Genomic DNA, 21,665 nt, shown 5'->3' with positions numbered 1-21,665 from the left:
GTATGCAGTAAATTGTTGCCTACTGGTCTGGAAGTCCAAAATAATATTTTCTCCCAAAGGAAGGTCCAACTGACCCTCAAGTAAATTAGCACAAAGAATTTAAGCAAACTTTAGTATCTAAACACAGTTAGAAGCTCTCTTAATTTGCATTATTTTATTCCATCACCACACACTGGAGCACTGCATGTTCTTTGTATTTATATTATGATGCTAACAGAGATATTGTTCAAACCCTTAATAAACATTTCAGATATATGGATAAAGAACTAGTCACTACACTCAAGGGGACTCATACTCTGAGTAGGAAAACAGCCTCCAATGAAAACCACAAGAAGTGCAGTGCTAGCATGACACATACAAAGAACGTATCATGATAACATGGGAGAACTCAGCCTGGGAAGAGAAGTGGAATGCAGGTACATGTCCTAAACAAACTAGCAACAAGCTAACTCTTAAAGAATAATTCTGTGGACAAGATGGAGCAAATGTACAAGCTTTTGAGATCCTAGTTCACTGGCTAAATAGAATTTGGATAATTAGTAACCACCTACTCTAGACTCAATATCCTTTAGATTAATATCAAGACAAAAGTAATTGTAGGATACAGTGCTCCCCTAAATGACAACTTACAATCTATTTAGGGAAGTAAAGTGTACACCCAAAGCAAATCCTTAATAGTACACGGTAAAGTATAGATTGCAATGCACAGACAATTCATCCATTTATTCATTCAACAAATATTTACTGTCTACCTGCAAAGGACTATATACTGCTTTAGGCCCTGGAGGTCTGACAGTAGGCAAGCACACAAAGTCTCATGGACATCACATTCTAGTGGATATTAATATGGGTTAATATCAGTAACACAGGTTTTAAAAAGATGATCATAATTCTCTGAAATAAAAAATGTAAGTAGAGGATGTTATTAGCCAAAAATTGCTGTCAATAGAAATATTTAGCCAAGTGTTCCAATAAAACTTTCTCATTTATTAAAATATTTTGGATGGCAATTCATAGCTACATTTTCTACCAATAATCATTAAATCATCAATTTTATCTAGAGTAAAATATTTACAGTAGCTAGACCTTGTTCTCTGTTATAAGGCATGTTTTTTACTCAATTTATACTTTCCACAACAAAAAAAGACATCATTTGGCAAAGGCAAAAGACATATACATAAACATATTTGTGAACCTTTGGGATACAGGAGAAAGAAAACAATAATTCAAGAAGCACAGGATACAATGACATCAAACATTAAATATTTCTCTGTCAAAGAAAGGTAGAAAGGAATCAGATGAAAGTGGAAAATACTCAAAGGCCATTTGTACTTATTGTTACTATCTGTCCCAAGATCTGGCCATCTAGGGTACTGGGTATGGTTTGCTAATAATTCTGAAAAAAAATATACAATTGAAGAGAGTTGATTCTAGACACACAGCCAAATGTTTTACCGGATGAAACGGTGATTTTTGAGCATATGATTTATATTGCTCTACCCATCTGACAAGTGAGAATAATGCTAGCAACCTAACTCACGGTGGTGTTAATTGACAGGTTACTATGTAAAATTGATCTCCTTGAATGACATCCATCATATCAAGAGACAAGTGCCATAACAGTTCTAACACTTATGGTGACTGACACACATCATTTGCCCCTTCGCATACCTTACTTCTCATCTTGTTCAGAAGATGAGTCCAGAAAAGTTGAGCAATGAGATGTGAGAGCGTAAGTAACGGCTAATGTATTCTGAAGAATATTTGTAAAAGAATCCAGTTTACCAAATTTCATGGAAGGTAACAGATTAACATAAATTATCATCCATCTGCATCTAGCATTTGGAACACACATCCTACATCAAAAACTTTCCTGGCAGTGATGCCATGAGCTGCATAATAATCACCATGCTTTGATTAATTATTTTGCTGAATGGATGATTTAATTGCATTTACACTGATAACCTAAGTTTCTGCAGTGCGTTGCTTTTTATCCTAACACATCTATTCGAAATCAAAATAGAAGTAGTACAACTTGCAGTATTAAGCATACTAGTTACACTAAAAAGATTTCCATTTGAATTATCAAAATAAATACATTACAAGAAATTTAGAATCTGAAGTAAAAAAAATCCTCTAATTAAGGGAAACTTGAGAGAGCTTTTTAACAAGTTCTTTGCTCAAAGAATTTATTTGGTTTCTTGATCCTCCTACCAATCGCATTAACAATGACAAAAGATATGCAAATTTAAACAGACAATAGTCAAGCCAAAGGCTCTGACTCATACCAACAGGGACATTTTCAGCATATAATTAGCTCGATTCAGGTTAGCAAGGGTCAATGTAACCAAAGAATATTTGCATAGTTATGCTTGGCCATAATCTGAAAACTATGCCATAATCATTGACAAAGAACAATGCAAACAAAAATCAAGTTTATTTCACACAATATATTAACATATGAAACATGTGCATGACATCAGCCCAATAGAATCATGTATTTACCCTATTGCTGCTGACTCATTGCATAACAAGAAAAAATATGCATTACTATGTCTGAATCACTATTTTGACTCTACATTTCACATAAACAAAATATTACATTTTTGGTAGAATAGCATGAATGGGACAATTTGGGACAAAATTTCCCTCCCAGCCTCTTCAAAATATCCAGACTCATTATAATGACTGAATTCTCGTTATAAAACTATATAGGTGGTATAGTGAGAATAGTAGTAAGCAATTTAACCAAACTGATTTACTATTAAAATATATTTTGACAAAGAAAAAAGATATCCTGTTACAAACTACTGCTATAATCAGTGCTTGAAATTTAAACTACAATTATCAAAAGACTGCAAATTTGGTTTGATTTCTATTCTTCTGCCACTGTTGATCTTTTTCACCTGTAGTCTACAACAGAAAGATTAACTACAATTCTAGGTTTGGAAACTCTGAAACTACTGAGTTTCAGTTAACTTGTCAAATAAAGTATCAGTGATCTTAGTTCAGTCCCTAGTGGACAAAAGTAGAATAACTATTACTTGCAAGATTCAGCAGGCAGTGCTCTAAGCAAGAGTGACAACTCAGAGGAGGAAAACAGAGCATTTGTCTTTTCCCTATCTTCTTAAAGTGTTTGCTCTGTTAAAAGACTAATTTAAAGACGACTGGACTGGCTATGTTCCTACCTATATGCACCAAATGAATTTTTAGCAAAGAATCTCCAGGAGAGACGAATTTTTACAAATGTGACATTGCCACCCTTCTAACTAACAAAGTTGAATACACTTGTTATCTGCTGTTTACCTGTTAATTAAACAGAGAGCAAAGGAAGAAGGAGCAGCAGAAAGTATGTTCATATTTTAAATGACATATTTTCAACAAAAGCTTAAATGGCTTATAGAGAAAAATTGAATAAAATGTGCATTTTGATTTTTATAAATTGGAATTAACTGCATATTCAACATTAACATTCATCTGGTTACTAAAATGTCCTGAGAAAAGAGGTATTTCAAGACTATAGCAAAGCCTACACATGCTCAGCTCCAATCTGCAGGTGCACCCTCTGAAAACAGTGACCACCAGCTCAATCTTCCTTTCCCACTGGGCAAACAACCTCTTCCTGAGGAGTTCACATTACAATTTATCTTCAGGATTTTTTTTCACAGGGATGAAAAAACTATATGAAATAAATCTGTGCTCTAATATTCTACTACTTGCTAAAATTAAGTTGCCTTTATATACGTACACAATTTCTCCAACCAAATATCATACCTTATCCTTACTCTCATTTCATATTCACTTTACTAGAGTTGAAAAAAAAATAAGTATTTGGTGATTATTCCTCACCCTAGCTGCACAAAATTTCCTGGCGTGAAACTGATTTGATTCTAAATTAGTATGGTCATTATTGTTTTCTTTTTTCACCAACTTTCTCAAGACACACAGGCTTTTTTTTTTCCCCAAGTTGGGCTTTGACAGTCAGAAAAATCAAGCTAAATTTCAAATAAGAGGAACCAGAAATGTCATAAAATGTGCCAGTGCTAGGCACATAAATGGGTTGCTACCGGACCTTCATAGGCTTGCACAACAAGTCTGAAAACCTTGGCTCACCCATGAAGTCACAGGGAGCCTGCCGGCTTGCATTTGCAAACACTGCTTCCCTCCCCCACCCATCCCTGAGCAAAAGGTAAACACGCAAATGCCCCCTAAGGAACTCTAAGTTAGCTGCAGTGCAGAACGGAAAAGGCTCTGTGCAATTAGAAACTGAAAGCAATCACTTACTTTTTGCAGCCACTGAGTATAATTTTCCATCACATGCTCCAGATGTTGAAGTTTCTGGGAAGAGAAATCCGGTTCCACGTGTGGAGCATCTCTCTGCAGAGCATTTGTGCTGTACTGGTCTGTCGTACTCTCACGGCAGTTCCCGTCGTGTTCTGGAAGAATGAAAGTGTAGGCACACTGCCCATGTTGAATCCGGTTATATCTTCTCCCACCGTTTTCTGGACTTCGGCGCTGGTTGCTGCACCCTATGTGAGTCAGAATGGCAGCAAGGAAAGCAAAGGAAAGGAAAACTGTCATTGTACAGCCAGCTCTCTCCTTCTGTGCTTCTCGCAAAACTTGCTCCTTTCTTCTGACCTTTAAACTAGTCTTTATTTTAGGTAAAACTGCTTGTTTGTTTGACTTTATCCCCCTCAGAGAAAACTTTTGAAGAAGAATCACAGAAAACTAGCCATTTGTTAGCGTTGTTCTAAAATGTTATTTTTTTTTTTATTTCACCGTAATGGTAGTTTCCTTGAGATATTTATTGCATAGTAGCTGAGATTTATTGTTTCCTCTCTGTGTGACCGTTCAGCGTGGAGCCTGCCTGAGTCAGCTGCGTGTACATATTCTAGACCCTTTCCCCTACCCTATCTGCAGCAGATCTGCTATTTTCTCCCAGACCTCAGTGAGTTTTATTAAGGTTGCACATCCAAGCCAAGCTGGAAGCAGGCAGCCTTTCACAAGATGACTTGACAGGAATGCATGAGTGTGCCCCTATGCTAAGGATTGCTGATGGCTTGGAGGAGCGGATCGTCTTACAAATTGGCTAGATGCGCATGACCTCGATCATGTATGGCCCTCCCGCCCCCTTCCGCAGACAATTGCCTCCAGCCTTTAGAAGATCCTTGGCAAATCAATAAATAGAGCGGTCCACCTTAATACACTTTTGCTGTGCATGCTGACCTACTAAAACTAGCACTAGGTTTTTAAAGTTAGTATGTAATTAGGGAACTCTAAGAAGAAAAATTAGCAAAATGTCCAGTAAAATAACTTTTGATAATGATAAATCTGTATAAATATTAATTTTAAAAAACTATCCTTGACTCTGGGAAAGATATCTAAACACATTCTTAGAGATGGTGTTCTCTCATTGTATTCACTCAGACTTTTAGGAATTGGAGAAAATTATCAGGGAGGGTCATATCAGCAAAACAATTTTTCATAACTTGTCACTCAAAGAAATATAGATAGCATGTACATATTAAACAGATTAATCTAAGTATTTAGATTTCTTAGATAAGGATTTTAAGTGAAAACTATTCCCCTGATCAGAATGCAGCCCTGTATGCTCTGTGTATATAAATTGAGCAACTTTCTTACAAAAACAGTGTGGTTACAGTTTAAGACTACAGCCAGAGAATTATTAATTCCTGTGGTACGTCCCAAGCATAGATTTCACAAGGACCTCCTTGGTGTTGCTATGGCTATCTTTACCACTGGTATAGAAGTCCCCATAAGGTCTCCTGTGACTACACAGAAAAACTATCAAAGAATAAACATATATCAGGTGTGTCAATGGGCCAGCAAAGGGCTGTCTAGGAGAAATCCCTGTTTCTATTAAGAAACAAAAATTATCAGAAGGCAATTTCCCAAATGTAGGGTGTAAACATTTGAACAAAACGATCAGTAAAACATAAAGAATAGGGTATAATTATAGAATTAAGATTATGGCACTGAGATCTTTACTAAGTATGTGCAGAAAACATGAATTATGAGCAGGGGCTTTCATCAAGAACTGGGAGGGATTTTCAGGAATGGAGCTTCTCAACTGCTGTCATAGTATAAAAACAGAAGCCACAGATGTTGACTATTGTGTCCTCAAGGTACAGGTCAGTGGGTAAAGGGCAATGAGATTAGAGATTGGTGTGTAGGGAAAAGCTAGAGGAGAGGGCAAAACAAATCGCAGGGGAAAAAATGTGATTTACTTCGGAGAAAAACATTATGTTGAGATTTATCAGTCTTTCTCATAGCAAATAACAAATTTCTGATCTGATAGAAATGGAAGCAAATAATACCAAATACAGCAATAAAGCCCTTGAGGTGCCTTCTCAGCTTCCTCCTGATGTTGCAGGTCTCCTTGTTGTCTGATATGTCACTCATGTGCAATAATAATAATGACATTCATTAAGAGCTTAATATTTCCCAGGTTGGTGTTAAGCACTCCTTACATACAATCTCATTTAATTATCCCAATGAACCTGAAACTTGGGTATTATGTTTAATCCCACTTTATTGATGAGAAAACTGAGTCACAGAAAAGCTAATTGGTCACAACTCACATAGCTAGTTAGGGATGGTGCCAGTATGTCAAGTCTGGCCAACTGATTCCAAGCCTATCGTTCTAACCTCCAAGCCAGCCAAAAGGCTTCCAAAGGGCTCCAGCTGCACTGATTCACAGCTCTAAATCAGACTAAGCGATGGTACCGAGAAGTAAAACAACTGGTTAAAAAACAGTTTATAGCACCAAAGTGATTTAATCAGTCTTCTGTACCCAAAAAAAGCAAACAGAAGTGACGGGTAACCTGTGCAGTAGAGTTTTTAAGGGCCCACAAAGACAAAGTAAGGCAAAGCACAGATAGTCTAAAACCATTTTCCAACATTGCCTGCTTTGAAAATTATTCCTGGAAAAAATAGAGTCCAAAACCAACACCTTAAGTGATTCACTAAGAACTAAATACAGCTGAAAATCAGCACAAGATACAAGAGTGAGTAGTGAGGTTTCTATTAAAGTGTTCCTGTGTTTTTTAACAGCCAAGACTTAAAAATCTGTTCTCCATGCGGTGTGTATGTGTGTAAGTTTTTGTGAATCTACACATGCTTGTTCATATAAACTTTTCCAATCTGAACAAATGTAACGAAGGAATGCACAATTTCCTGAGGGAAAAATAGACAACCAGGAAAGGGAAGCTTGAAACTTAAAAAGGGGAGGAGGCAGAGAGACAGTAAGAGAAATTGATGTTTTTCTTTTCCAGAAACAAACAAACAAACAAACAAAAAACACATGACACTGAAAGTACCAATGTCAATCTGGTGGGGGAAATGTCTCAAGACAGATTTTATTCAGCTGGAAAACAGAATGACATGTACAATGTTTCAGGACTTCAGCTGGGGAGACACTGGGTGCATTTGAGGATCGTCATGAGATTCTAAGGACAATATCCTTCCGAGGACCTGAACCTAACCAACAGCAATACTGTGGGTTGCTGTTGCTGACTATTTAGTCATTTAGGAGCCTTCAGAATTCAAGAAGTAATATAAAAAAAAAAGCCATGTTAAAAAAAAAATTCTCTGCCACACCTCCAAAAAGATTTTTTAAAATGTTCTAAAGAACTAAATAATTGTATTCAATTGGATACTGAGGTAGCTTGATCTTGAAAGCTTTGTATCCTCGTTTTTTATCTTCATTATTAGAGCTTTGGAATAAGGAGGTTTATGCTTTAAATTTCTGATCTCTTATCTCTAACAGTCCTAGTAAACATTAGCCTCATCCAGAAATTTCCAGTGGGACAGGGAACGCCATTTATATGGAAACTTTATGTCCCTAAATCTGTCCTAACCCTGTTACTTCTTTTGTGAAGTGTTCTTAATTTCTCCAGGCTCTGTAAGTGATTATTTCTGATGTATTTCAATAACCTTCTTTTCATATCTCCATAATGGTACTTTTCACACTGCTTTCTAATTATTTCTTTTTTGGCTTATCCCCCCTCTAGCTGTGAGCCCATAAAGTAATCTCCTCTTTCATCACTGATTTCCCAGCACTTACTGTGCACTCCGATTGAAGGAATGAAAGAACAAATAAATGAATAGATGAGCTAATTCAATTACTTAGTATCTGACTGCTATATAACTGGGTACATCTGTTGCATTTTGGGGGGTGAGTTTGCCTAGAATTGGGATGGAGCCAAACATTCTAAAGAAAGAGTTAGATATAACATGGTACAATTAATAATGCATAACATTTTTTAATCCATAACAAATTAATTTCCTCATTTAACAATTACAGCACCCTCATAATTATGTATTATTATTTCCATCTTACAGACGAGAAAGGTTGTGGCACATAGAGGTTAATTACCCAAGATCTTTGATCACTTATGTGGCAGAGCAAGAATCTGATCCTCAATCCATATATCTAGGGCCCACATTCATATCCCACTGAGCTATAATGCCTCCAACAATACCTCAGTATTAGGAAACAGAGAGAAAGCATTTATTAAATTTAGGGGACAGGAACAGCACAGCATTTATAGCTAAGATGAGTCTCCTCCTCCTCTTAACCATGGCCTTCATGGACTCATGTTATGATCTTCCAAAACAGAGTTAATGCTAAGCAAAGATGCACCAGTATGGTTGTCCCATCCACTAACAAACATCCAATCTGATTGTTCAGATTATACTTAGGATCAATTATGAATGGTTTGACCTGTGCCATATCGCTTGTTATAAATATTACCCTAAAATAACATTAAACAATACAAAATAGAGTTTATTCCTCAAAAACACCATCAGGCACCTCTTTAGCTTTTATATAGATCCCTATGATGACAAAAGGGGTGAGAAAGCATTCTCCTCCCTTGTATACTGAACACCATGTTATTCAGCACATATTCTATGGATATATTCTTGAAATATATCCTATATTTGAAGGGCAATATATTTTATGGCTCTGCTCTGGCACTTTCAGGGTTCAAGAATATCAGCATGGCTATGGCAGTGGCAGCTAGTCTAAAAGGAAGCACTTGGCTGTAATCCCTGGAGGCAGAGCCAAGACCCCTTCACTCAACTATGTAGGCATCAAAGGTATCCACAACAGATGGAAATACCACAGAGGGCTAAAACAGAAAAACAAGAAGATGGAGGATATCACCTGGTGACTGATGGCACTTCATGAGTACATGTGAAATATTCATTGGTAAGTCTCAAACAAATTGAAAAGACTACAAAAAGATGGAAACACTGCAGTGGATGGGGTGAGGAAGACACCGCAGTGGGTGGAGAAATACAGGTAGATGAAGAACATAAAAAGTATTATGTAAATATTTCCCTGCCTTCTGATGAGAGAAATTTCTGGCTGTGGGTGTCTTGCTATCTAAGTCAGTTTTTAACTGTAGCTATCTATATGCTGGAAAGAGCTCATTCATAATTAATTTATTCCACATAAGAAAGTAGAGAAGGGACTCAAGGAAAGGTCTGGAAATTTTTTAAAAAATGGGACTAGAGAGGTTTGGAGAAGAGTCAGAAGAGGAAACCTGTGGCTGTGTGGCTGTGAGAAACTTGGGAAGATACATTGAGGACAGAGGTTTGCAGTGAGATGATGTTTCTTGTGAGATAAAAATCCCTCTTTCTCAGTAAAATAAATGGCTTTTGGGCAAGTGACTTCTTTGGACAAGTGACTTATTTTGGCATGAATGAGAAGAATCATTGGTCCTTGATCCATATATGAAGCTAATATCTGGGTTAGATGGTTAATGTGAACACAAATAAAACAATTTATTTCATTTTGGTCTTTCATACTAGATTAGAGCCTCCCCAGAGCCTGGACTGTATCTATCCCCTTTTTCTGGCATACAGAATGCAACTGATAAATATTTGTGATCAACTGACTGTCTGAGTGGCTCATAATTCCTGCTGATGAGATCTGAAGACATAGAAGCATCACCCTCCCTTGTAGGTTTTCATGTGTTCATCTTTACTAGGTTCCAAAATCTCACTTTCTAGAGAATCACATAAGATATTCAGGATCTATATTTTTCAAAGCAAATTCCAGAAATTGCAGTAGAACAGTACCTAACAGTCCCAGTCACCCACACACTATGGTTGAAGAACCATTCAAGAAACATTGTAGAAATACCTCCAGTGTGAGGTTACTTGTTAATTCTTTAAGAGAGATAACTTCTACAAGTACCCAACTCATGAAAGAAAACAAACAGCTGGAGACTGTAACAAGTAGAAATACAGATGCCAACATTCCCCTCATAGCAGAATGGAGAAAGATTTCCATTGGAGACCTAGTGAGATGAGATTTTATTATTGGAAAAAGCATACAAACCACTTTGCATTTATTAAATGCCTCCTTTCTTCCCTTTTTCCCTATAGAAATCTTGATTCCTAGATGAGAAAAAAATGCAAAGGTCCCTCTATCTCAACTTCTACAACTTCAGATAGAACACATATTTTACATCTTCTCAGAAACTCAAAAAGAATACGTTGAAAACGAATGGCTAGAATCACCATTCTATGATGAATTGTGTACCCAATGGCATGTTGATGGTGACTACTCCTTGAAGCCAAAGCTGATAAATGACTTCCATTGAGCAGTTACTGGAAGATGCAAGACTTTCCGTGATTCTGTCATTCTGTTGGTGATTTGAGAGTTGTGACAACCACTGCTCATCAGAGGTTGGATGAACTGTTCTGTAGTGGTTAAGGTGAGAGGCAAATTGCTTTCTGTTTTTGCTTATTTCCTGTTTATGTTATTAAACAAAATTGAATCACATTGGATAAGACATTTCATTATTCTAAGCCTAGTTTCCTTACCCCTGAAATGAAGATAATAATACAGTATCACTGTTTTAAGGGAGATGTGAAGAATAAATATAATAATGGATATAAAGTACTGAACACATGTCTATGACATATCAAATGCTCTAAATGTTAAGTTTTTGTTTCTAAATTTGAATTTTCTTCCTTGTGCTCAAATGTAATCTTTTAAACTTGTTTTGTTGAATTTTATGACTACGTTTACCTAACTCCATTCCCTATCATTGCATCTTCGCCATTGTTTAGAATCACTTCTGAACCTCTTAAAAATCACATTTAAGTGATTAATATGGGACGGCAACCACATTCACAATGAATGTTCACATCAATAGCTCTGGGTTTCTTGAGAGCAGGGACTAATGTTTTCTTCCTCACTGCTGCATCCTCACCACTTATAACAGTGAGTGCCTGACACATAACTGGTGTTCAATAAATATTTGTTGAATTAATGTAACAAGTTGGAAATAATTTAATAAGAATATACTATTCCACAGAGATGTCTAGTAGGGCAGACACACATATAAACCAGTCACACTTGGTAGTGTGATGAGAATTTTATTCCCTGGGAACCATGGGAGCAATGTGGATGCCATATATGGCTTCATCACTGACTTGTTATCAGACTCATTTCCGGCCAATTCAACTAGATTACCTTATTTTTAAGAGCTTCTTTTATGACTAGACTTGTGGCATATATCTCTCCATTCTGTTTCCTAGGATAAGGAGATAAAGTAGCAAGTGTTTGCCTCTGATAAAATGAAAAAGAATTGAAACATTCTACTATTAATCTTATAAGAAATATACAGCCTGGCATGACTTATACATAAGCAAAGGAAATCTTATTTTATCTATTTTTTCTTCAATACTAATTTTGCTTCCCCTTGGGCTCTAATCAGATTAGAAATTTGGCAATTGACTTAGAAAATAAATTCCAATGGAATATAAAATTTGTAAAAATATAATGGCTTAACCAGGTTCTCAGTTCATACGTTATAGGCAAAGGCCTGTCCTTTCAATGTTAACCTTAAAGAAAGTACCCGTTAAATCTGAAAAGTTTTTACTTTCTTTTTCACTGAATATGTGCCTCAGTTCTTTCCTCTTTATCCTCCTCTTATAGGTACTAAAAACCTGTGAAAGGGAGAATTGTGACAAATAATGGCTAGAAGACCACCAGTAATGACTAAAAAATTGGAAAAGATTGTCATAACCATTTTATTCTCCATACGTAACTGTTCCTTTTACTTGTGATATATGCAGATAGGCCATTTTTAATTCCAGAGGCACAAAACACCCTGAATATTTAGCAAAATGTTTCTGAAATTTGTATCACCTTCTCCCTCAGTGCATTTATCAAAAAAGTATACATGCCCTTTGTACTATTATTTACCCAAGAGTTTCCTTGAATCAAATTTTAAGTTTTCTGTGTATCTTAGATTTACCTTAAATAAGAGAATCTGGAAAATCAATTACATGTGCTTTTTCCTAATGTATATTAAAATAAATACAGAATATTAAAATGAATGTCCACAAACCACCCACCAAATATCTCATGTCATCAGTGGAATGTCTGACACACTTTGGAAAACACTACTTACTACTCTCAAAAGTAGGGTACTCTCTCTTTGCACAACGAATGAAGTAATACCTCCTGTCAGCATTTCTGTAGAATAAGACTCTTTTAGCTACTGCAGTCTCTCAGGATCAGTTTGCATCATGCCCAGAGTGCTTGGGGTCTGTTCCCATTTTGCAGTCAAATCAGAGATACAAAAAAAGTTTTTGAAACAGAGGCATCTGTGTTTATACTGCCAGACAGCACATGAAAGACCTCCCTACATCTCAACCTGGAAATCATGGCAAAGGGTTGGCAGCAGCCCTACATGTGATGCTCTCCACTAACAAAAATGTCCAACTGGAGGCCTGAAATAAGACTAATGATTGACCAGGAATTTCAACAGCTCTTCTCGTGATTCTGTCAAGGGAAAAAATAGTGAGGTTATTTAGTGTCTGAAGAGTGAATCTTCCTTTTTTGTCTTGTTTTTGGATGAGTGTTGGGGAAATAGTAAACAAATTTCTCCTCAAGAGTTGCATTCCCCTTGAAGAATTTACATTCCTTCCTGACATCCCTCAAGGAGCCATAAAAACACATCAGTTTAAAAGAGGGAAAGGAGAGTTAATATTTAAAGGAGAAGTTAAGAATCAATTACCCTCAGTTTAATAATAGCTAACATTTGAGTACCTATGATATGTCCAGGACTGTGCTAATCATTATAAGTGTATTATCTGTTTTGCTAACAATCACAAAAACTCAATATGTAGGAACTTTTCTTACCATCATTTTATAGAGGAAATAACAAACATAGAAACTTCAATCAGGGCTCAATCCTAGAATGTTCTGATTCCCAAGGTAAGGCTGTTAACCGTTATATATATGCAAACCTTCTGTAAGTCCTTTGAGAGTATCTGCTCATTTGGATTCCCAGAATTAATTATCTTCCTGATTTTTACCACACATTTCCCTATTTGCTTTACCAAAAGAAGAAGCACAGAACTTTATAACCAATTACACCACAGGAAAATTGTAATAGTTGAAAATGAAAGCTATTGATAAAAGTTAACAATTATATTTACTGTGAGTCAATCACTTTACATACATTATCAAATTTAACCCTCAAAACAAGCATATCACAGATATCACAGATAGGCTTATTTTCATAGATGAAGAAACTAAAGCTTTAGAAAATAAGAAACTTGGCCCAGGTTACACAGAAGAAGTGGCATTTTAACCAGGCCATCTGATTTTAGGGCCCAATCATCTTAACACTAAAAAAAATAAAAATAAAAACAACTATCTAAAATAAGTGAGAAAAAAAACATTCACAAGATATTTATATGGAAGATATTAGCCAGTTGTATTTTTATCTTCACTGAGTAAAAAAGATAAGATTAATTCGTTGTCCTCAAAGTTGGATTCTGGGCTGGCAGCAACAGCTTCACCAGGGATCTTGTTCACAATGCAAAAATCCCAGGTCCCACTCAGAACTACTGAATCAGAAACTGGAGTATGGGACACAGCTTCCTTTATTTAACAAGCCTTAAAGGTAATGCTGGTGCTCATCCACCGGTTTAATTATTTAATTCTTTACCTTAGCAGACCTTAGGATCACTTGAAAACTTTACACAAATAAGATGCTTGGGCTTGTTCCTAGAAATTCTTTCACTTGACCTGGGGTGCAGCATAGACAAGGATCATCAGGTGGGGTCACCTGGGTGCCTTAGTCTTTTAAGCATCCAACTTCAGCTCAGGTCATGATCTCACAGTTTGTGAGTTAGAACCCCACGTCAGGCTCTGCACTGAAAGCTCAGAGCCTGGAACCCTTGCTCTCTGCCCCTCCCCAACTTGCGCTCTGTCTCAAAAATAACATTAAAAAAATTAAAAAGAAAATTTTAAATGTAACACGTGGTTCAGGTGTACATAGCTATGGTGAGAACCAATGGCTTGACAGAAACAGCAAACCAAGAAAAAATGTGGAGAGAGCTGGATTGTTTCTAGACAAAGAAATAAATAGTAAACTTACTTAGATATGCCTAAAAATAATTCTGGAGAGTTCTTTAATTCTAGGATTATAAAACGATGACTTTGGTGCCTATAAAGTGTTATATATTTAATTTCTGGAACATTTAAGATGACCACAGATTAAATAAACCAAAACCAAGATATTAAGTACCTCCATGGTTAATATTGTTTTGCTGTCCTTGAAGTAATTTATCTTCTAAATTTCTATTTTTAAAATCTTTAAGGAATAATATATTTATGTTTTGTTCACTCTTGATCACAATGTTGACCCTCTTCTAATAATTTACAGTTGCTGAGATGATGACATTTTTGTCTCTGTTCCCACAAAGAATTCTTATTTGTCCCTCCCCAAATAAGCAGTCATTGCCTATATTCTTGTCTTTAACTGCTCCAATATTGGATTTTTCATCTGGGATGAATGAATATCTGGGAAATCAGTGGTGAGAAGAAATTCTTCCTAAATAAATCACAGAGGGTTTAGAACTACTGATTGTACTCATGCCGGTCAGAGTGGCTAAAATGAACAAATCAGGAAACCGTAGATGCTGTCGAGGGTGTGGAGAAAAGGGCACCTTCCCACACTGTTGGTGGGAATGTAAACTGGTGCAACACCTCTGGAAAACAGTACGGAGGCTCCTCAAAAAATTAACAGTAGAACTCCCCTATGACTCAGCAGTAGCACTGCTAGGAATTTACCCAAGGGATACAGAAGTGCTGATGCATAGGGGCACATGTACCCCAATGTTCATAGCAGCACTCTCAACAATGGCCAAAACATGGAAAGAGCCTGAGTGTCCATCAATTGATGAATGGATCAAGAAGGTGTGGTTTATCTATACAATGAAATACTGCATGGCAATGNCTGGTTGTATCCTGTGATTATACAGCCTGCTTCTTTTCCATAAGAAAACCATGAGCTTCAGTATCAAAATGTACACCCTTATATTACATTAATATAAATTCTAAATATAAATTTATATTAATATAAATTTCACAAAAAGGAATGTAGTATTGATATATGCAACACATGGGTGAATCTCCAAAACATTATGCTACATAAAAAACGTCAGGACAAAACCTCACATATTGTGATTCCATTTATGTGAAATACCCAAAATAGGTAAACCCAGAGTAGAGCAACTAAGGAGTTTACTGGTTTTCAAGGGCCTGCAGGTAAGAACAGGTAGGGAGTGACTGCTTAATGAGCATGGAGTGTCCTTTCAGATTGATGAAATGTTTTTGATCTATAGTGGTGATGGTGGCACGATACTGTGAATGTACTAAATGTCAGAGAGTTGTATGCTATATAATGGTTACTTTTAATGCTATGTGATTTTACTTCAGTAAAAAAAAAATTTAATGTTTATTTATTTTGAGAGAAACACAGAGTGTGAGTGTAGGAAGGGCAGAGTGAGAGAGAAACACAGAATCCAAAGCAGGCTGCAGGCTCCAAGTGTCAGCACAGAGCCCGACGTGGGGCTCAAACTCACAGACCGCAAGATCATCACCTGAGCCAAAGTCAGATGCCTAACTGGCTGAGACACCTAGGTGTTCCAATAAAAATAATAATTTTAACAATAATTGGCACCACACCTCCAAAAAGCACGTTTGGGATCTGCATTTTCATTGGATTACCATGAGATGCATTAAATAAAACATGCATTTTTATTATTTTTATTTTGAAGTAATTATAAACAGGAAACTAAAAAGGTAGCACAAGAAGGACCCATGTACTTTTCACTGTTCATGCATTGTTTACATATTACCAGTAATTATAATTATAGTATAATATAATCAGGAATTGGGTATTAGTACAATGTGCATATATAGTTCTTTGTCATTTTATCACATATATAAAATCATATATTCACCACTACAATAAAGATACAGAAATATTCTACCATCACAAAGATTTCTCTCATGCTACTCCTTTAAGTCACAGACTCTCTTCTTAACACCACTAATATGTTTTTCCATCTCAAAAATTTTGTTATATAAAGAATGCTATATATTAAGTGTAACTATCTAGTATGCTTTCTCTTGGGATTGGCTCTTTTTAATTCATCATATTGTCCTTGAGATCCATCCAAGTTTGTGTGTTCATTTCTTGTCATTACCAAGTAATATTCTATGGTACAGATGTATCATAATGCTTAATCATAACATATTAATGGACAGTTTGACTGTTTCTACTTTGGGAGTATAACAAATAAAGCTGCTCTGAAAAACTGTGTACAGGCCTTTTGCATAGACATAAATTTCCACATCACTGTCATAATGCCTAGGAGCATGAATTCTGGATTCTACAGTAAAGGTTTATTTTTTTTAAGAATCCACTAAACTCTCTATACTATTTTACAATTCCACCAGCAATATATGAGAAGGCCACTTTCTCCATACCCTTGCCAAATGATAATTCAGCATTATCACTATTTCTTATTTTGGCTGTTCTAAGAGATGTGGAGTCATATCATAATCTAAGCTTACATTTCCCTAGTGGCTAGTGATATTAAATATTTTTGCATGTGCTTATTTGCCATGGTATACATTTGTCCATGAAATGTCTTTTCATGTCTTTGCCCATTTTCTACTTGGATTGTGTTTTTAATAATACTGATTTTTAAGAGTTTACTGTTTATATTAAGAGTTTTAAAAATATATCCTAGCTATGAGTCCTTTGTCAGATAAATGGTTTACAAATATTTTCTCTTAGTCTGTAGCTTGTCTTTAAATTTCTTAATAAGGCCTTCACAGTACAATAGTTTCTAATTTTAATAAAATCTAAATTATCATAATTTTAATGAATCATGCTTTTGATATTTTAAGAAATCTTTACAAAGTTGTAGGTACTGAATATTTTCTCCTATGGTATCTTCAATTTATATTTTATATTTAAATGTCGTAACCATTTTAAGTTATTTTTTTGTATAACATATAAGGTGTAGGTTGATTTTTGTTTTGTTTTGTTTTGAGGGGGTTGCTTATGAAATGCTTCAGCACTATTTATTGAAGACTGTTCTTCCTACATTGAATTGCTTTTGTACCTTTAGGAAAATTAAATCAATCGTATGCACTCATGTGGGTCTATTTCTAAGTTCTTTAGTCTATCCAATTGATCTACGTTATCTTCTCTCAACAGTACCACCGCACAGTCCTGGTTTCTGCAGTATAACATCATTCCGAAACTCAGATGAAGTGATTCCTTTTACTTTATTCTTCTTTAAAANAGCACTGGGTGTTATATGGAAACCAACTTGACAATAAACAATTTAAAAAAATGTTTAAGCCAATCTAGCTCCTCTGCTTTTCCTTATAAATTTTAGAGTCATTTTGTCTAAATCTATAAAAAAATCTTGCTGATAAATTTATATGTGTATGCTAATATGGGGAGAATTGACACGTTTCCTATTCTTTACCATACTGAGTCTTTCAATCCATGGATGTGATATGCCTCTCCATCTAAGATCTTTGATTTCTTTCATCAGTATTCTGTAGTTTTTCAGTATACAAGGCCTGCATAAATTATAAGATTTACACCTATTTCACTTTTGAATGGTTACAAATGCTATTGTTTACTTAATCTTGGTTTCTACATTTTCATCCATAGTGAACAGAAACATAATTGATTTTTTTAAATGTTTATTTATTTTTGAGAGAGAGATAGAATATGAGCAGGGCAGGGGCAGACAGAGGGAGATACAGAATCTGAAGCAGGATTCAGGCTCTGAGCTGTCAGCACAGAGCTTGATGCAGGGCTCAAACCCACAAACCATGAGTTCATGGCCTGAGCCAAAGTTGGATGCTTAACCGACTGAGCTACTCAGGTGTTCTGAAACAGAATTGATTTTTGAATGCTTATTTATATTCTGTAGACTTATTCAACTCACTTATTACTTCTAGAAGTTTTTGGGTTTTGTAGATACCTTGGATTTTCTACATAGCCAATCATATCATCTGCAAATAGGAATAGTTTTATTTCTTCCTTTTCAATTTATATGTCTTTTACTTCCCTTTTTAGCCTTATTTTCCTGGCTAAAACTTCTCCAAAATTTTTCCATAAATTAAAAGAGAAGGGGCAGTTTTCAACTCAGATACGAAGTCATTATTACATTTAAACTAAAACAAGATAAAAGAGAGTACAGAAGTAAAAACTACAGACAAATATCACTCATGAATATACAAGCAAAAAACTTCTTAGCAAAATGTTAGAAAACAGAATCCAGGATACATAGTAGGAATAAGTGAAGTTTATTTCAAGGATACAAGACTGATTCAATATTTGAATATCAGTCAATGTAATCCACCATATTAATAGGCTAAAGAAGAAAAATCACCTGATCATATTAACTATTATAGAGAAAAACATCTGACAAAATGTAACATCCATTCATGATAAAAACCCTCGGAAAAACTAGTAATAGAGGGGACCATTCTCAACTTGATAAAATATGAAGGTAATAAACTATAGCTCATTTTAAATCAAATGAGGTGTGTTATCTATTCCCTGTTATGAATCAGGCAGTAATATATGTGCTGAGAATCCACTATGTCACTACACATAAATTTAATTACTTAACATATAGTGATTAAAGTCCACAAGCAAGAAGATTATAAATTCTACAATGAACCCATGGGCATACTGATTCAAATCTCTTGATTTGGAAAGTCTACCTTAGAAACAAGGTCAGATCCTTTTGTGTTTCTATCTCTACCCTTTCATCCATTCATTCAAACATATATTCATTAAAGCTTTACTATATGACTATCACCGCTCTACGTGTTGGGGCACAATAGTGAAACAATCTGACACCACACTAAATTATTAACATATACCACACTGCATATAATGGTTAATAGTATTTAAAAAAATTAAAAAGGAAAGTAAGAGAGGGAATATTACTGTGATGATGGTGGTGGTGACTTTAAATAGGATGGTCAGGAAAGAACTCACTGAAAAGGTGATGCATGAGGCAAGTTTTTAAGGATATGAGTATTCTGGGCAGAATAAGGTCCCTCTATCAAAGATGTCCACATCCTAATCCTTGGAACTTGTGAACATGTTATTTTACATGGCAAAAGGGACTTTGCAGGTATTAATAAGGTCACCAACCTTGAGATGGAGAGGTTATCTGGATACACTTAATCACATTTGTCCTTAAAGTCAAAGCATCTTTCCCAGGTAGGATCAGAAGGAGATATGACTATAGAAGAAAGGTCATAGGGATGCAATCATTTTTGCTCTGAGAAGAGAAAGGGCTTCACAAGCCAACGAATGTGNTAAGGTCACCAACCTTGAGATGGAGAGGTTATCTGGATACACTTAATCACATTTGTCCTTAAAGTCAAAGCATCTTTCCCAGGTAGGATCAGAAGGAGATATGACTATAGAAGAAAGGTCATAGGGATGCAATCATTTTTGCTCTGAGAAAAGAGAAAGGGCTTCACAAGCCAACGAATGTAGGTAGCCTCTAGAAGCTGTAAAAGGCAAGGAAATGGATTTTCCTCTATAGCTTTCAAAAAAGAACACAGACCTCCCAACACTTTCATTTTAGCCCAGTCAGGCCTGTGTCTGACTTCTGACCTACAAAATGAGAATAAATCTGTGTTGCTTTAAACCACTGTTTGTGGTAGTCTGTCAGAGCAGCAATAGAAAACTAATACAGCAAGGGAGTGTGCTACTTGGTCAAGGACAAATGGGAAGGCTAGTGAGTTTGAAAAAGAGCAGTAATAAAAGATCAGGTCAGAGGGAGGTAAAAGATCATGGAGGACCTTGGTGGCCAGTGTAATGTTTGTTTTTATTCTGAAATGGGAAGCCACTGTAAATTTTTAAACAGAGTAATGTGATCTCTCTGTAAAGGGGGTGTGTCTGTAAAGACACACGAAACTTGAGATACTTATTGAAGAAACACAGCTAGTAAGCAGTTGGATACATGACTCTAGAGTTAGGGGAATGGTCCAAAATGGAGACATAAATCTACATATCTTCAGGGAGCCTGCAGATGGTACTGGAGGTTTTAAGAGTAGACACAATCACCAAGGGAGTAAGGGTAGATAGGAAAGAGAAAAGTTGTAACAACTTGACTCTGAAGGTGCCTACTGTTAAAAGATTAAGAAAAAGGGAAGGAATCAGCAAAGGAGCCTGAAAAGAGGTAGCCAGTGAGGGAGGAAAAAAAAAACATGAAGGTGTGTGTTCTGGAAACCAAGTGAAGTATGTGTTTCTAGGAGGAAGGTGATCAATTATGACAAATGTGGCTTTTAGGTCACAAAATATGAGGACTGAGAATTAAGCAATAGTTTAAGCAGCATGTAGATAAGTGGATGCCCTTTGAAAAGAGCAGTTTCAGAATAGTGAGGATGTGGGATTGTGATCCTGATCAGATTTGTCTTAAGACAGACTAAAAAGGAAAGGAATTGGCACTGGCAAAAGATGATGACCTTCCCAAGGAGATCTGCTCTAAATAGCAACTTCAATCTCAGAGGAGGCACCCATAAAATCATTTGAAAGGTTTAGCACTGCATTTTCTGTTAATGTTACAGGAAAACGAAAACACAAGATTTAAATGTCTAGTCCTGGTGTGAAATATGCTAACCTGTACACACAGACCTTATATAGATACCGGCTTTGGTCTTTTTTATGTACCTTATTATGCCTGTAGAGTTACTGAAACAATATCTTTAAACTTGCCAATTATAGCTTACTATTTTGCACAAATAAGAAATCTTTACTCTAAGAAGCAATGTTGCCAAAAAATAATTCTAACTATTGACATATGAATTCAATATAACCCTTTTTCTTGTCTTGATAAGATTTGTTTAAGTGAGGGGCGCCTGGGTGGCTTAGTCAGNAGATTTGTTTGAGTTACTTTTTTACAGCAAAAATGCTGTCGTTTCTTATTAAAAGGGGCAATGACTAGCAGCAGAGATTTACACTTGGAAAGACACATGTGTTCTTTTTTTCATTTTATCCCCCTTAAGTATTTGTAAGTTTTTCCCTCTTTGACCACTTGTAGGGGCAAATCTCCTGAGTGGTATGAAATGACTTGGCAATATCTTTAGAAATAAAAGAAAAACTCTGTTGTTTTGAGGATTTTCTAGCAATAATATCTGGAGGATTATTTTTCTTCTGGGACTATATATGCCTTTTCTTCAGATTATTTCCTCTATATGAGAGATAATCACATTTCCTTCCCAGTTCCTTCATCTAAACGTGGCATAAAAAGCTATTGAT

The 21,665-nt window shown here is 35.8% G+C and overlaps 2 long non-coding RNA genes across 2 annotated transcripts in view; one reads left to right on the top strand and one right to left on the bottom strand.

The window, feature by feature from the left end:
• Positions 1 to 4,282: 4,282 nt before the first annotated feature.
• LOC144238004 (uncharacterized) overlaps positions 4,283 to 21,665 on the bottom strand; it is a 118,203-nt gene continuing 100,820 nt past the window's right edge. Inside the window, exon 3 of the long non-coding RNA XR_013336984.1 lies at positions 4,283 to 4,529. This is a non-coding gene — a long non-coding RNA (uncharacterized LOC144238004). The remainder of the gene's footprint in view (positions 4,530 to 21,665) is intronic.
• LOC144237957 (uncharacterized) lies at positions 4,446 to 10,818 on the top strand. Its single transcript, XR_013336968.1, has 3 exons — positions 4,446 to 4,533; positions 9,008 to 9,235; positions 10,420 to 10,818. It is a non-coding gene; the product is annotated as an uncharacterized LOC144237957 (long non-coding RNA).

Source organism: Crocuta crocuta, unplaced genomic scaffold (assembly GCF_008692635.1).
Source record: "Crocuta crocuta isolate KB4526 unplaced genomic scaffold, BGI_CrCroc_1.0 scaffold240, whole genome shotgun sequence".
Lineage (NCBI taxonomy): Eukaryota > Metazoa > Chordata > Mammalia > Carnivora > Hyaenidae > Crocuta > Crocuta crocuta.
The sequence above is the reverse complement of the archived record's forward strand: the minus strand, read 5'-3'. Positions and strand labels throughout refer to the sequence as shown.